Below are 15,850 nucleotides of genomic sequence, written 5' to 3' on the forward strand. Positions count from 1 at the left end.
AGTCAGTGCTTTTTATGTGAGTCATATGTGAGTGTGACGCGCCTAAACACACCAAATTCTAATGACCCTAGGGAACCAGCAATATACTGCCACTGTGCCACCCACTAATTAATTTTAAAAAGTGTTTGCACAGAGCCTTGTTTCCTATTTGTCTTATTTATTTTAGTTTTTTCTTGATACAGCCACTCCTGCTGGTCGACCACCACAGACACAGCAGGAGATAGCAGCTTGGCTGTGGTGGCAGAGGCTGGGGACCATCCAGGCCTAATACCAGTGGCTGGTGGCTCCGGAGGATGAGGATGCAGAAGCAACTCCCTCTGCACTGGACCCCACTTTATCCAGCCAGCCGCAACCTTCAGCCCCCAGCCTGTACATGGCCCGTACTAGCTGTAAGGGGCCCTGTCACTGCTGGCCCCAGCCCACTCAGACGCCTATTACAGCAATGCCTCCTGCAGCAAATTGACCTCTTTGAAGCCGGTTGTAATGGCTAGAGCAGAGCCTGGACCAACTCGAGACCAGCATTGACAACGCCCTCTTCTGAGCCCTTTTAAGAAAAAATTGTTTGGTGGGAGGGACTTTTGTTGTGGGTAGAGACGCATTGGGACTGGGTGTTTGCGTACTTTCTAGGGCAGTTTTCTTCTTTGGACATTGGTTGGAGATAGGTGATTTGGTGAGAGGGGTGGGCCTATTGTGAGTGGAGAGGGTGGGTTTATTGTTGTGAAATATTAAGGGGAAATATTATTTTATCATACTTTATGCCTGAAGTAGTTTTTTTGTGTTTTACCCTTACTTTGCTCTGCTGCCTTTTTACGCTGCCTGTTCTTTTAATCCATATTTCAAAGTGTATAGAGGTTAGTTATATACCCTTGTCTTACTACCCTCTTTAACTATTTCACCATTGGGGGGTATGCTGCCATGACCTATATTGTCTACCACAACCTAGATAAACAATTACTTATCTGCAGTAAATGTTAGTTGCTTACTTGCTAACTAAACTAATTCACTTCACTCCATAGTTCTCTTGCCTGAATAGATGAAGCGATAGCCTCTACCTCTCTCAAGTTTCCAACACCTTAATTACTGCAGGGTTTGCCAAGATGCCATTCGTAATGGTGGTGGTAGTAGTGGAAGGCTAATGCGCTAACAGAGAAGGCATCACACGCAAGGTTCCACTCCCACCTAGGTGAGCTCCAAATGGAGGATTAATTAGAAAGGATTATTCATAACAGGCAACTAAATTCAAGGAAAAACAGTGTTAGTAGGCTGTATTAGTATCATAGCTTTACAAAGATTGAGACCGTCACCAGACTACTACCACCATGACACAACAAAGACTACCCGATAATATAACAATAAATAGCAATAGCAACTTCTTCTGAGAAATGAGGATCTAGTATTTAATTAAAACTAAAGTTACGAAATCCTCCAGTCAGGAAAGACTCAAAGTCTAGGGTAGACAAGGTTAAGGGTTTACGCACTACTAGGTATGAATGATGATGCTGATAAATGATGTTCTTCTATATCTAAGATATGGATCACTTTTATGTGTGGGTGGGTATATGGGGCCAGTGGGGGCTATTGCTCAGGTAATAGAAGATCCAGCAGTGAGCTTGTGTTGCTCTTACCGCATCCGTCCCACCAAGTGTGAAATCCATTCGTGGTGTAAATTAAGTCTCACCTCAATAAATCACACAGCCCAGGGGATGAGGCTTAGGGGTTTAATGAATGGATGGGAATGGGGACTTGGGGAAAGGCGTGACAAAAACAAACACTAAACAACAACAATATTTATCTGGGCGATGAGCAGCACATCATCAATGAAGGAAATGAAGGAATGAGTCTGACAGTTAGGGTCCTTCCTCCCCAGAGTTATTAGTATGTATCCATATATTTAGTCATCTAGGTTTGAAAAATACAAATTATGGAAAAGTAAGCTGACCCTGCACAGTTCTAAAAATGATTCTGAACAGAAAAATGATACTGCATTGCCTAATTGGGCAATGCATCTGCATTCTTCTCAGATTGTCTATCAACCTTGAGTGCCTGACTTAAGCGGGACAGTAAGGTAAGAAGCAGGACAGAAGGTAAGCTTCATGAGGAGTGTACCAAGAAGACTCCGCGGCAGAGCAAGAGCATAGTCTGCTGCAATCATTCATTTTATGACTCCTGTGCAATTAACTGAGAAGTGAGAGCAAATTACAACTAATCACTGACAAGGGGCTGTATGTACCGGGCTGATCAACCTCACAAGTATCATCATAATATTTTGCCAAGTGTGTGTATAATGCAATGTATTGATGTGACATCACATGTCTGTCTCCAGTTACTTATAAGTTACAACAACAGGCCTCCCACCTGACGGGGGCGTGGCCTTTTGCCAATGGAGTGAGCAGCTCATCTCGGAGCTCCTCGTGGTGAGCTCGATCCAGCGACATCCTGACCCCCCCATAGTGCTGTGGGGGCTTCGATTGTGGGCCGATCATTGCTGAAAAGGGACAGGAGCAAGCATAGGGTGCTCATCCCACTCTGTAGCCTGTAATCCACCCTGCCGGGCCAACCTGCTCACAGCCCCGGGCCCCAAGGTGGCAGAGCCCGGGAAATCCGATGGAGCCTAGCGGAGGGAGCCAGAGCTCTGTGGAGAGTAAAGGCGAAGCTGAAGTAAGGCCAAGAACTGACCTGACCTGGAGGTGCAGCACAGTGCCAAGACCGTGGCAACAGCGAAGGGAGGTTACCTGGACTGGCTCCAAAGTGGCCTGGCCACGCAAAGAGATGTTGTTGCAGGGGCAGACTGCCGTAAGAGGTCACCTGGACTGGCCTTGGCCTTATGCAGATCGAGCGCGGCGGAGACCACGAGTAGTGGACCTAGGCTGTTGCAGGCTGAGGCAAAGCACCTGGGAACTTATGGGGACCCAGAGAGTGGCGGACAGCCTGCAGCGGACTACCAGGGACACGTGCTAATAACTCTTGGTGCGCGGATCCAGAAGAGGACGAGAACTGGCAGTCAGCGCTGGTCCTACACTAGAGTCCTGACTGCGGCACAGCCGGGCTCTAGGCAGTTAGAAGCGTAGAGGGCTTACCACTAGGGGTCACTTATTGAGCAGCAACAGATCACAGCGCGAAGAGTGGAGGCCCCTACCTGGACAGAAGGCCCGAGGCTGCCGCAAGCGAAGAAGGCCTGGCTGCGTGGAGGAGCTGCGTCGTATGCAACTACGCCACACTGGCACTGCCCCGATTGCAGTTGTGAGCGGTATAGCCATGGAGCAGTGAGTGAGGGCCCCATCTGCATGAGGAGGAAGACATGGCCTCTCTGACCTGCATGAGCGACAGAGGCCCCTGCTTGACTGCTGGCCTGGGGAAGGAGGGCTGAGCTAAGAACTGTCTGCAGCACCGGCCCATCTGACGAGGTGCCTGACGGTGTCCTGACCCAGAAACTGGGAGGAGGGTCGGCAGAATGTACCCACGCTGCCCTGGAGGAGCAACTATTGAGCCCAATATAAATGAAAAGAGCAGGAATAAACCCTTCCGTGCGGGAGCAGAATGAATACTTGCTAAATAGTGAACCTGCACAGACAGACTGGACTACTTGGCTGGGGAGCACAGAGCCTACCTGGCTGTTGCCCTGAAAGAGGGAAAGACCGAAGAGCTGGACTACCCCTGACCCGGGGGAATCAGAGAACATGGAGGGCAAAAGAGACAGGGTAATGCGCCGACCTTGCCAGCCGCAGGGTCGCAGGGTGCCCTGACCGGCAGCTACAGGAGTGGACCCGAGAGAGACCGGCATGTGTAGCGGCGGTGGACAACATTGTCCATGCAAAGCGGCACCGGCCCTGCATCGAGACGTCCAGTGCAGAACTAGACCACAGAAAGCATTTGTCGACAAAGGGCCTGGTGCCTGCCTTGAAGCTGAACCCTCAGAAACAATGGGCAAGCCCACCAAACTAAAAGTTAGGCCAGCCTGAGCCGAAACCTGCGACAATGGGAACAACTGCGCAACAACCACAGAGGCTGGCACCGCACCCATACTCCAAGACATACTTCAGGCTATCACGGCCTCTAGAGAGGCTCCAGAACTGAAAATCGATACAATCTGCATGGACCTCAACTTTCTGAAACATGACAACAAAGCTGGCGGAGAAGGTGACCAGCAACGAGCGCGCATTAGCTGCTCTCTCTCCAGCTCTGGCCGCAATGAAGAAGCAGTTGCAGACCGTACAGGCTAAGGTGCGGACAGTTAATATGAAAGCAGAAGACGCCAAAAAACGCTCCCACCGCAATAATATTTGAATCATAGGCCTCCCAGAGAAAATTGAAGGACCGGTGCAATACCTGGAGCAATGGTTGCGCACCAATGTGGCCCCTGGGGGCTTCTCGGCTTTCTTTGCCATTGAAAGAGAGCATAGAGTCCCAGCCAGGCCTCCACCCTCAGGGGCTTCCCCGCTGGCCATGATTGCGCGGCTCCTACATTATAGGGATTGAGACTCCATTCTAGCAATGGCGCGCAGGAAAGGGGAGCTGAAGGTATCTAATGTAACATTGCAGATTTTCCCGGACGTCTCCAAAGAGGTCCAACGACAGAGGGCATCCTACCAAGAGGTTAAAAGGAAACTGCAGCAGATGGATCTCCAGTACTCCATGCTTTTTCTGGCAAAGCTGAGAGTGGTGGCTTCAGACGGAGTGTGGTTCTTCAGACCCTGCAGAAAGCATGGGACTGGCTAGAACTCCGGGGCAAACCAAGATCCAGCACGGAGGACCACGAGCAAGAGCGCCGCGCAGGAATCTCAGACGTGAAGCGTCGCCGGCAACAAGTAACACTGCCATCCATGGCTGAGGCTAGACTGGGATGGCAAAAAGCGATGGAGGCCGTGGCTCAAATAAGCGGGGCGGGCCAGAGCAGGACACGTCGGAGCAGGAACTGCTTCCTCAGGACTCTGAGTCAGACCTGCAATCTCACACTTCCAAGACATCAAGCTTAGAGATGCCCAAGGTCACACCACGCACCGCAGATTATATAATTTAACTCATATACCCTCATGTTGGCTTAATGAGCAGATGTGCAGGCCAGGGTGCGGCTGCCCTTATGCCTGTAGAGCCTGCAAAACTACTGGATTACGTACTTTAAGAGAAGGCTCCAAAGGAATTCCCAATTAAGCTAGATCAGGATTTAGCTGTCTGGAGAGGAAGCATGGCAAACCCTCACATTGCAGAGTGCTATGGAGTCTAATGAACAATGATACGGGAGCGACCCTTGACCCTACTAGGTAGGTCGCTCCCCCTTCGCACAGCACCGCCTGTGTGCCCCTTCCCCAGCTGCCGCTGCTGAGGAAGTTCGAGGCCCTCCTCCACCCACAGGCTACCACCTGCGCCTCATCCCTGGTGGCCAGAGGTAGGCCGTAGGTTTGCTCTTCTCCACTATTTTTCCGCTAGTTATTGTATTGTAGTGTATTGTTTTTCACTGTATTGCCTGTATTGCCGTTATTTTCATTGTTGTGCCTGTGACTGCTGTTCACTGTCTTCCCCCGCTGCTTGTACTTGATCTGTGACGTTTTTTCCCTCTTGCTGTCCCCGTGTCTCTCTGCCCGGTTTTTCCTTCAGTACCCCGCGCTGTCTCCGTGTCTATGCCTAGTTTTGCCTTTTGTTCCTTAAGCTGTCCCTGTAACCCTGTGCCCGTTTTTGCCTTCTGTTCCATTCGTTGCCCCTGCATTTCTTTGCCCTTTTGCCTTCTGTTCCACTCATTGCCCCTCTATTTTTGTGCCCTTTTTGCCTTGTGTTCCACTCGTTGCCCCTCTATTTTTGTGCCCTTTGCCTTCTGGTCCCTTAGTCGCCCTGCACTGCTCTCACCCCTGCGGCCCCGCCCCCCTGACTGCCCATTCACTGCTCCCGCCTCCCAGCTGCTCCTCCCTCCCACCTCCCCATATATGCCAGCCGCTGCACGGTGAGGAGAGCAACCCTTAGCCCTACCAGGTAGGTCGCTCCCCCTCCGCACAGCACCACCTGTGTGCCCCTGCCCCTGCTGCCGCTGCTGAGGAAGTTCGAGGCCCTCCTCCACCCGCAGGCTACCACCTGCGCCTCATCCCTGGTGGCCAGTGGTAGGCCATAGGTTTGTTCTTCTCTGCTATTTTTCCGCTAGTTATTGTATTGTAGTGTATTATTTTTCACTGAATTGCCTGTGTTGCCGTTATTTTCATTGTTGTGCCTGTGACTGCTGTTCTCTGTCTTCCCCCGCTGCTTGTACTCGATCTGTGCCGTTTTTTCCCTCTGTTTCCCTCGCTGTCCCCGTGTCTCTCTGCCTGGTTTTTCCTTCTGTACCCTGCGCTGTCTCCATGTCTCTCTGCCCGGTTTTGTGTTTTGTTCCTTAAGCTGCCCCTGTAACCCTGTGCCAGTTTTTGCTTTCTGTTCCCTTGTTCCCCTGTAACTCTGTGCCCGTTGTTGCCTTCTGTTTCATTTGTTGCCCCTGCATTTCTGTGCCCTTATGCCTTCTGTTCCACTCGTTGCCCCTATATTTTTGTGCCCTTTTTGCCTTCTGTTACACTCGTTGCCCCTCTATTTTTGTGCCCTTTGCCTTCTGTTCCCTTAGTCACCCTGCACCGCTCCAGCCGCTGCGTCCCCTGCAGCCCCGCCTCCCTGACTGCCCATTCACTGCCCCCGCCTCCCGCCTCCCAGCTGCTCCTCCCTCCCACCTCCCCATATATGCCGGCCGCTGTGCGGCCGCGTTGCTGGCGTGCCGAAGGCGCGCCTAAAGCAAGCCCGTCTGCACCCGTCCTCGCCTGGACCGTGCCCAGCGCCAGAACCCCTGGTCCCCACACCTGCCACGAGGAACGCCGCCTCTATGATGCCAGCACTCTGCACGCCCTCAGCTCCGGACGGACCCACACCTGCTGCATGGCTGCCCCGAAACGCACACAAGGCCCCTTCACCTGCCGGAACTGCAGCTACACCAGCCTCAGACTGACGAACCACCCGCCAAGAAAGACCTCAACCACCTCCGATGCATCCTACTGAACACCCGCTCCGCGCGCAAACACGCCGTCGAGATCTGGGACCTGCTCCACACAACATTCCCGGACGTCGCCTTCCTGACAGAGATGTGGATGAACGACTACTCCGCACCCGACATCGCCATAGCCATCCCAGACGGCTACAAGATCACCCGCAGAGACTGCACCAACAGAGTCGGAGGAGGAATTGCCATCATCCACAAGAACAGCATCAGGGTCTCGACTAGCACCGACGACACTCTCAGCACCGCCGAACACCTGTATTTCCAGATCCACACAGACCCCAACTCCACCCTCAGAGGCACCCTCTTCTACCGACCCCCCGGACCCTGCCCCCAGTTCAGCGACTCCATCGCCGACTTCATCAGCACGCACGCCCTGACCTCCACCGACTAAATCCTCCTCAGAGACCTGAACTTTCACCTTGAGAACGACAGCAACTCCACAACCCTGATCGATAACCTCGCCAACCTCGGACTGAGACAACTCGTCACAATGCCCACCCACTCCGCCGGCCACACGCTCGACCCTGTCTTCTCCTCTAGCCCGCACGTCTCCTTCAACCACACCACCGAACTCCTCTGGACCGACCACCGCTGTGTCCACTTCACCTTTCAGGAACCCACCACACACCACCGCACCCAACAGATCCCCCACCGCTGCTGGAGCAAAAGACCAACTACATGCAAAACTCGCTCTCAACCCACCCACCGTACCCTCCAACACCGATGCTGCCCACAGCCTCAGATGCTGGATCGAGGACTGCGCCAACACCCTCGCCCCGCTGAAGAACCCCCCCCACAGAGACACCAGCAAGAGGGCCAGCTGGTTCACCCCAGAACTCCTATCCTCCAAGCAAGCTTGCCGGAAACTAAAGAAGAAATGGCACAGTGAACAGCCCCGGACAGCCACGCAGCACACAAGGACGCCATCTGCAACCACCACCACCTCATCCGGGCTGCCAAGAGGACCTCCTTCAAAGACTGACTCGACCACAATGCACACAATAGCACGGAACTTTTCAACATCGTTAAGGAACTCTCTAACCCCAGCTCCAACACCAACGACATACTGCCGTCAAAAGCACTGTGCAACTCCCTCGCCACTTTCTTCCACCGCAAGATAGCAGACATCCCCGACAGCTTTAACACCCAGACAGCCCTAACAGACAGCAACACTACAGGCTCTCTGCACATCATCGACCACGATCCTCGACATACCACGTCACGGCCACATCACCCCCCACCTGAGAAACCTGCACTGGCTCCCCATCAACAAGAGGATATCCTTCAAGCTCATCATCCACGCACACAAGGCACACAAGACCGGCCCAGCCTACCTCAACATACGACTTTCCTTCTACATCCCCAACCGCCAGATACGCTACGCCGACCTCTCTCTCGCCACCGTCCCGCGCGTCCGAAGAGCAACCACCGGCGGGAGATCCTTCTTCCACCTCGCCACCAAGACATGGAACACCCTCCCACTGAGCCTACGTCAGACCCAAGACCTGCTGACCTTCAGGAGGATGCTCAAGACCTGGCTGTTCGATCAGTAGCGGCCCCCCCCCAGCGCCTTGAGACCCTCGCGGGTATGTAGTGCTCTTAACAAATGACTGATTAATTGATTGATGGGTGGCCTGTTGCTGCTGGCCTTGGGAGGGGGATTTGGGGTTGTTGGCTGATGCCATTCCAGTTGGGGCTTAGCGAATCGCACAAAAGATACACATGAAGCAAGTGGGGACATGGTGGAAGGGCGTGGCAGGACTCCACACAGACATCGCATATGGCTAATGACCTAAGATATAAACTAATGACATGGAACGTCAGGGGAATGCATACCAAGTGTTCTCCTATTTACATAGAAGGGGAACGCACATCGCGCCGCTACCGGAGATGCATCTCACCATGAAAGAAGGCCAGGTGCTTAAAAAGCGATGGCAAGGCCAAGCGTACTTATGCCACAGGAACATATGCCACTGGGCATATGCCACAGGAACACTCATATGGATAAAAGCAGGGGTACCCTTCCAACTCAGACACAATGATCAATGTTGAGGGTAGATATGTGGCCATAAAGGGCCGGTTAGATGGCAACGAGGTAACACAGGTGAGCATACATGCTCCCAATACAGACCGAGGTGCCTTTTTTGATCATCTGTCTTGGGCCCTGGCTCCAAGCTAACACCACCACTCATAGGGGGAGACTTTAATTGCATATCGAACATCATGCTAGATTGCTCGCACGCCCCACTGCGGAACTCCCAGGCGACCCACGTGGCCAAAGTATTTTTTGACTGGCAAAAGCAATAGGGCCTGGTGGACCCCTGGAGACGCCGACACTCGCTGGGTCGATTATTTCTATTTCTCAAGTCTTCATGCACTACATGTCCACTTAGACTTATTTCTAATGTCTATGTCCAAAGCTTAATAAACGAGATAGAAAACCTGTGCCGCACTATTTCGGACCATAACCCGGTACTACTCCGACTGCAGTGAGTGCTCCCCAAACCTTCCATTTCAACATGGAAACGTAAGCCTGGATCACTGGAGGACAAGGTCTTCCGAGAGGTGTTTAGGACCAGAATTGTTCACTATTTTGCTGACAACGCTGGTTCTGTGGCCAGCCCCCAAATCAAATGGGACGCCTTTAAAGTTGTGCTGAGGGGGCATTGCGTTGCTGAGTCAAAAAGGATCCGACAATCTCTCTTAAAAGAAATATGGACTGCTAAATTTTGCCTATGGGACATTGCAACCAGGTGACCGGAAGCTCCTGAGCTGCAGCGAGATCTGGTGGCAGGAGGTAGCAACGCAAGTAAAGAGGATCCAATTTTTCGATTACCGGATGTACACTGACAAGACCTTCACTGAGCAAGATAAATTGTGCGCGCTACTTAGCATGGCTGGCCAACCCTGACAAGCGCGGCTCCCCTGTTCTAGAACTTGAGGGCGGAGAGAGCTCCAGAGATTATGCCCCAGAGAAGATTAACAACATATTCGCAGGCTATTACTCGGCCCTTTAAAGCGAGCCCCAGCAAGAAGCGCACGCCTGGCTGGCTGGCCTCCAAATCCTGCGGATAACGGAGGAAGAAGCAGATGCTCTGGGAGGAGATATAACTTCCCACGAGGTAGTAGGCACTATCAAAGAGATGGCGCGGAATAAAATGCCGGGTACGGAGGGGTTCCCGGTGGAGTTTTCTCCACATATTCTGCGCAGTTGGTCCGCCACTTGATTACGCTCTACGAGATGGCCCAAAACAACGGCTGCCTGCCAGACACAACCAGAGAGGCCATTATAGTCTCTGTTCTAAAACCAGATTAACCGTCCCATGACAAAACAACATACCATCCACTGTCAATGCTAAATATAGACTATAAAATCCTAAGCCGAATACTCGCTACCCATCCCTTGCCTTTTATGACCTCTCTGGTGCATAAGGGCCTCCTCGCAATACGGCAGGGAATATACGACGTCTCTTATCTGTCTTAGAGGGGAACAGGGAAGCCCCAGAAACGGCAGCAGTCCTAGCGATGTTCATAAAAAAGCCTTTGTTAGCCTTGAATGGCCCTACTTGTATGAAGTTATGGCGCGCTTGGGGCTGGGAAGGGATTTATCAAATGGACCAAACTCCTATATACTTGACCCACAGCCCGAGTGCGACCTAGAAGAATTATATCACAAAGGTAGGGTGCGGCACCAGACTGGGCTGCCCGCTCTCCCCTCTGCTTTTCGCCCTGGCTATGGAACCACTTGCAATTGCAGCACGAACGGGCCAGTTCTATAGCGGGCTGCACATCTGAAATACATACCACCTCATAGCACTCTACGCTGATGACCTGTTGCTATTCCTAGAGGGGAGGGAGGGGAGACTTGACAGGAGCTTGCACGCTGCTAGAGAGGTTTGGCTCCATATCAGGCCTAAAAGTGAGCTGGGGAAAGTCTCGGCTTTTCCTGTTGACCCCTACATGACGCCCCTCTGAGGACTTGGCAAAATTAGGTTGGAAGCCTAACTGTCTCCCTTACCTAGGAGTCCATATATACCATAATGGGCCAGATATCTACGAAGGCAACACAGGAAAAGCCTTACGAGGGCTGAGAGTATCCATGGACTTCTGGCAAACGTTGCCACTCTCTGTGGCTGGCAGGATTGCTCTGGAGGGTGGTCTGGCCACACCAGACTTTGAGGCCTATTATAAAGCAGCCCAACTGCAGTGCCTAGTATGGGACGTGGTCCGGGGATGTCAACGAGCGTAGGGCCCGGAACTGACCGTGCCTTTGGTGGGCGCCCTGACCCGAGTGTTACTTAGAGTACCCAGACCGTCCTGAACTGACCGCCTATGGGTCAAGGTGCAGACGAAATGCTGGTGCCTAGGACTGAAGAGAATGGGGGTGAGAGTACCGTTCTCACCAGACATTCTCATGGATATGCTAAAAGCCCTCCCACACGAGGGCAACTGGCGAGATCTGGAGGTATGGATGGAGGCTGGGTCGACCAAAATGGGCAACCTGTACTTCGACAATGAATTGCTGCAGTTCAAAGAGTTCTGCATGGAGTTCTATGTACTTCTGAGACATTTCCTGTTACACAGCAATGTCATGCCAGCCATCCGTAAACATTGGAAGACGGGATCCACGGAGCCCCCGCCGCAACAGAGCTGTTACTATACGTCCCTGTTGGCGGCAGTCATCAAGGCAATATCCTGCCTATAACAGTGCGCTTCGGGCAGATGGGTTACTTATCTCACACCTGAGCGAATACATCAATACTTCCAAGTGGAGGAGATGGCCTGCCCGTGATGCGGCGAAGTGCGAGCCCATATTAAGCACATGTTTTTGTCCTGCTCCCACCTGATGGGATACTGGAAAGGGGTGGTACAGCTGCTGAGTGAGGTAATCGATAAAGAGGTCCCCTGCTCACCTGCGCACTGCTTATTGGGATTGATTCCCCACACAGCTAAAACTAAAGTTACTAGTAAGTTCCAGGACCTGGCCTTCGTGCTGGCAAAGCGCGAGATAACTAGAAACTGGAAAACCCAGAGAGGCCCCTACTTAATCGCTTTGAAAAAAGAACTCCTAAAATGGGTGGTATCTGAAGGACGAATACTGATGAGAGAGGCCAAAAGGGGCTTACGTCACACAGAGGTGGCGAGAGCCTGGAAACCCTCATGCACGACCTAGAGCCCCCGCGGGAGGGGGCCCTGGATGACGGGAGGGGGTAAATCAGTATAGCCCGGTACCTGACATAGGAATGTAGCTAGCACCCATATTGACTGGATGGTTATCATTTCAAACAGATCTTAGAATCATACACATTATTTTATCGGGTCGTCATACTGGGAACAAGCCTAAGGTGGCTATGGCTGAATCCCCACACCCAAGATACAATCACTGAACTCGCGACTCCCAGGGGGGTAGTGGGATAGGGGTTGTAGATGCAACATGATATGACAATGTGGTACTCGGATGAGTGAATGCCAGATAAGCTGTCAAATGAGTCCATATGAATTCCATGTTGGATATTGATGAACTGCATTAAGGTTTTCAAAAAATGATCAATAAAATCTAGCCCCCCCACCTGACCACATAATAAAGGAGTTTCAAATTTGATCCAGCACACACACCTTAGCAGCATTGCATTCCCAAATTAACGCACCTCTCACCAGTGCACACAGCTGAGTATGCCTTTTAGAGTCAACATAATTTTAGTTTCCCTGAAGCTGATAACTTCCTTCTTCTGGCTGTTGTTGAGATAGTCCCGCCCTGAGTCCTTCCATAACTCTCCTGACTCCAAGTAACAAATATGTCCAACTCCATTCTGACGTCTGACCCAAACGAGAGAGATCGACCTGTAGTGCACTACTGTTGATGAACAAGAAGAGAAATAGTAATTTTTTATGTTGATTTGTGTTTGTTAACTAAGCGGCCTGTTCTTTGAGGAGTGCAAACCAGAAAACAAAGGATTAGACTCGACATCAAATTTCGCTAAGTGTCAAAGGGGAAGGGCCAATCACCACCAGGAAAAATGATCACTCATCAGGCCACAAACATTGCAAATCATTACAACCCAGCTTACAAATTATAGTTGAACACCCACCCTCACTATCTGCCACCACATGAATCAATCACAATCACTCATATATATCACTTATTGGTGCAATAGTTACCTGTTCCAATTCAAGCACAGTGGTACAAAATTGTCAATCCTCTGATGCATGCAACACATAGTGGCCAGTCTTGTAAATCAAATGTTCTGGGGGCTAGGGGATGAAAAGAAGGATAGGCATGGAATGGAGGCAGGCATTTTCTCTCCAATGTCTTTGAAGGGAAAGGAGGGGGAGGCTTCTTCACTGCACACTGGTCCAACTCCAATCTGGCCATACATGTGCCTTAAATGGTGGGACTGCATAAGTCAGTCAAACACAAAGAAACAAAATATATAATGTTCCCCTAGCTATATACAAATATATATTTATTTGGCAAAGCAGTTTGGCGATAGAAAGTTCTATGGTGGCCCAGGACTACTCAGTCAGGGAAGTAGAGTTTGTTCTCAAACTCAGGTGGTTCACCCAGAAGTTGGTCACTACTATGACTTGAGTCTGACCAATCATCCTCATCCTCCTCATGTCATATTTCAGGAATGGTGTAATTCGGTAGAATAAAGTGTTGGTTCATTTTGATCATGGTCAATCTCTTCACGTTTTGAGGCAAGAGACTGGTCCTTCTCACTGTGACAACTGCACCAGCTGTGCTGAGCACACGCTTAACAGACACAGTGGCTACCAGACAACACAGATACTTTATTGCCAGCCTGCTGTGCACAGGCCATTGGCCTATCTTCCCATACTAATACACCAATGGGTTTTAATCCTGATAGACCCCTGTTGGGTCATCCAGATAGTCCTAGACTATCCTCTGAATGCTCATTGGTGCTGCAACGTGCTCAACCTCTTTTTCCTTCACGTCTGCCACTTGAAAACAAACCATTGTGGAGGTTAGGACTTATGCTCCTGTGGTTGTGGTTATTGCCAGTGTTCTTGTTGCTGGTGTTCACTGCTCTGAGTCAACAGCATTGCCCTTTTTGAAAGCGGAAGACTGCACCTCAGAACTTCTGGCTGGGAGCGGGCTCTAATATCTACTTCTTCTTCTTCCAGGTCACTGGCTTGATCAGCAATCTGTATTGTAGTGTGAAATATCCCCTTTGGAAAAAAGACTGAAAGTGGGCAGTAGTTGTTTGTACCGTGGACCAAGAATTGTGGCACAGATATAATGTTTGGATGACATAATGTCTCTTAGCAGCCTTGTATTATCAGCCAGCGAAGGATTAAGCTCTCCATCAACTCATGTGCATTTTTTCGTCCACACCTGTATACATTTCAGACATAATCTTAAGCTGTTCCTGTATGCAACAAAAGGAAGCAGCCTCTCAGTCAGGTGTTTGACCAGGCTCCATTTGTCCATCTCAATGATCATGACTCTCCCATTTCCATACCCTCTTTGCATGACATAATCATTGATTGGTCTGTACTGCTCACATAGACTTTTCAGCATGTAATAGATCGAGTTCCAACGTGCTGGCACCTTATGTCTGAGGGCTTTAACTGGCATTCTATTATCATGCTGAATGATCCTCAACTACTTCCAGGCTTTAAAACAATGGCTGAAATGAGTGCAGATTCCTCTGCAGGTGAACAATAATTTGCTGACTCCCTGAATAAGCAACCATCCGCAATGGCCTTAACTATATTACTGCTGTTGCCCGTGGCAGAAAATCCAAAGTTAAGCCCTCTGGGTCGCATCCATCCAAAGACTTTTCTGTTAAGTTTTCCAAGATGTTTGCAGTTGTATGGGATTTCTCCATGGTGAACATGTCTACTGTTGCATGCTTCCGAGCACCATTAAAAATGTCATCAGCATCCAAACCTGAGGATATCATTTCTCTAATCCCCACAAAAGAGATGCAGTGTAGAGTGATACACATGTAATCTGTGGCTTGGCAACTGGTCCACATGTCTGTTGTGAGGTGAATAGTATGAACAGCACTCTGCTGCAAAGCTTGTCCAACCAATTCCAGTCCATTGTGATGGAGCACTGGCACTGCAACTCTGGTTAAAAAAACTGTTCTGGCTGGGAACCTTCCATTTTTGGCAGATAGCCTCCACAAATTGTAGAAAAAACACTCCTTCCACAAAAGAAAAAGGCAGGAGGTCCAACTCTAACATTTTAGCCAGCTTCCCATTATACAAACATGCTGTTGGGTGGTTGTGTTCATACTACCCCTCCTGCCTAATCATGGAGGTAATAGTAACCTGGACTTTATTTTCTGGTGCCACTGACGCAGGTGATTTCTGGAGAGAAGAAAACAGTAGACTCAATGTGCGTCTCAGGACGGTCACTGTATACTGTTGCTGTGATGTCTCCGGATGACTCTGAGTCTTGTGCCACTTCGACGTTACTGATGTTTGAAATACTATTTCACTGCTGGGGACAGGGCTGCCTTGCGTAAAGATTTCACCTTCTTCTTTCTCATCACCTGAACCTTCCGCTGTGATCAGAGCCAATTACCCGGTCTCATCACCTGCACCAACACCACCTGCAGCAATTTTTTTAAGGTGAGCCTCCCAGCGGATTGCTTGATGTTTTTTCATATGGGTTGTTTGGCCTCCAGTACCATAGTGTGTACCAGTCTTACCTCGTCGAACACTCGCATGGCAAATGGGGCATATGGCAATGTGAGTCTCCTGCTTGCTAACAGTAAAGAAGTTCCAAATTGGGGAGGTCAATTTTCTCATTAGGTCACTGGTGCCACTGCCAATGTCCAAAGAAGTGGAGGTAGGTAGGCATGTCGATGATTGTCT

This window comes from Triturus cristatus, chromosome 2_2 (genome assembly GCF_964204655.1).
Source record: "Triturus cristatus chromosome 2_2, aTriCri1.1, whole genome shotgun sequence".
Taxonomy (NCBI): Eukaryota; Metazoa; Chordata; class Amphibia; order Caudata; family Salamandridae; genus Triturus; species Triturus cristatus.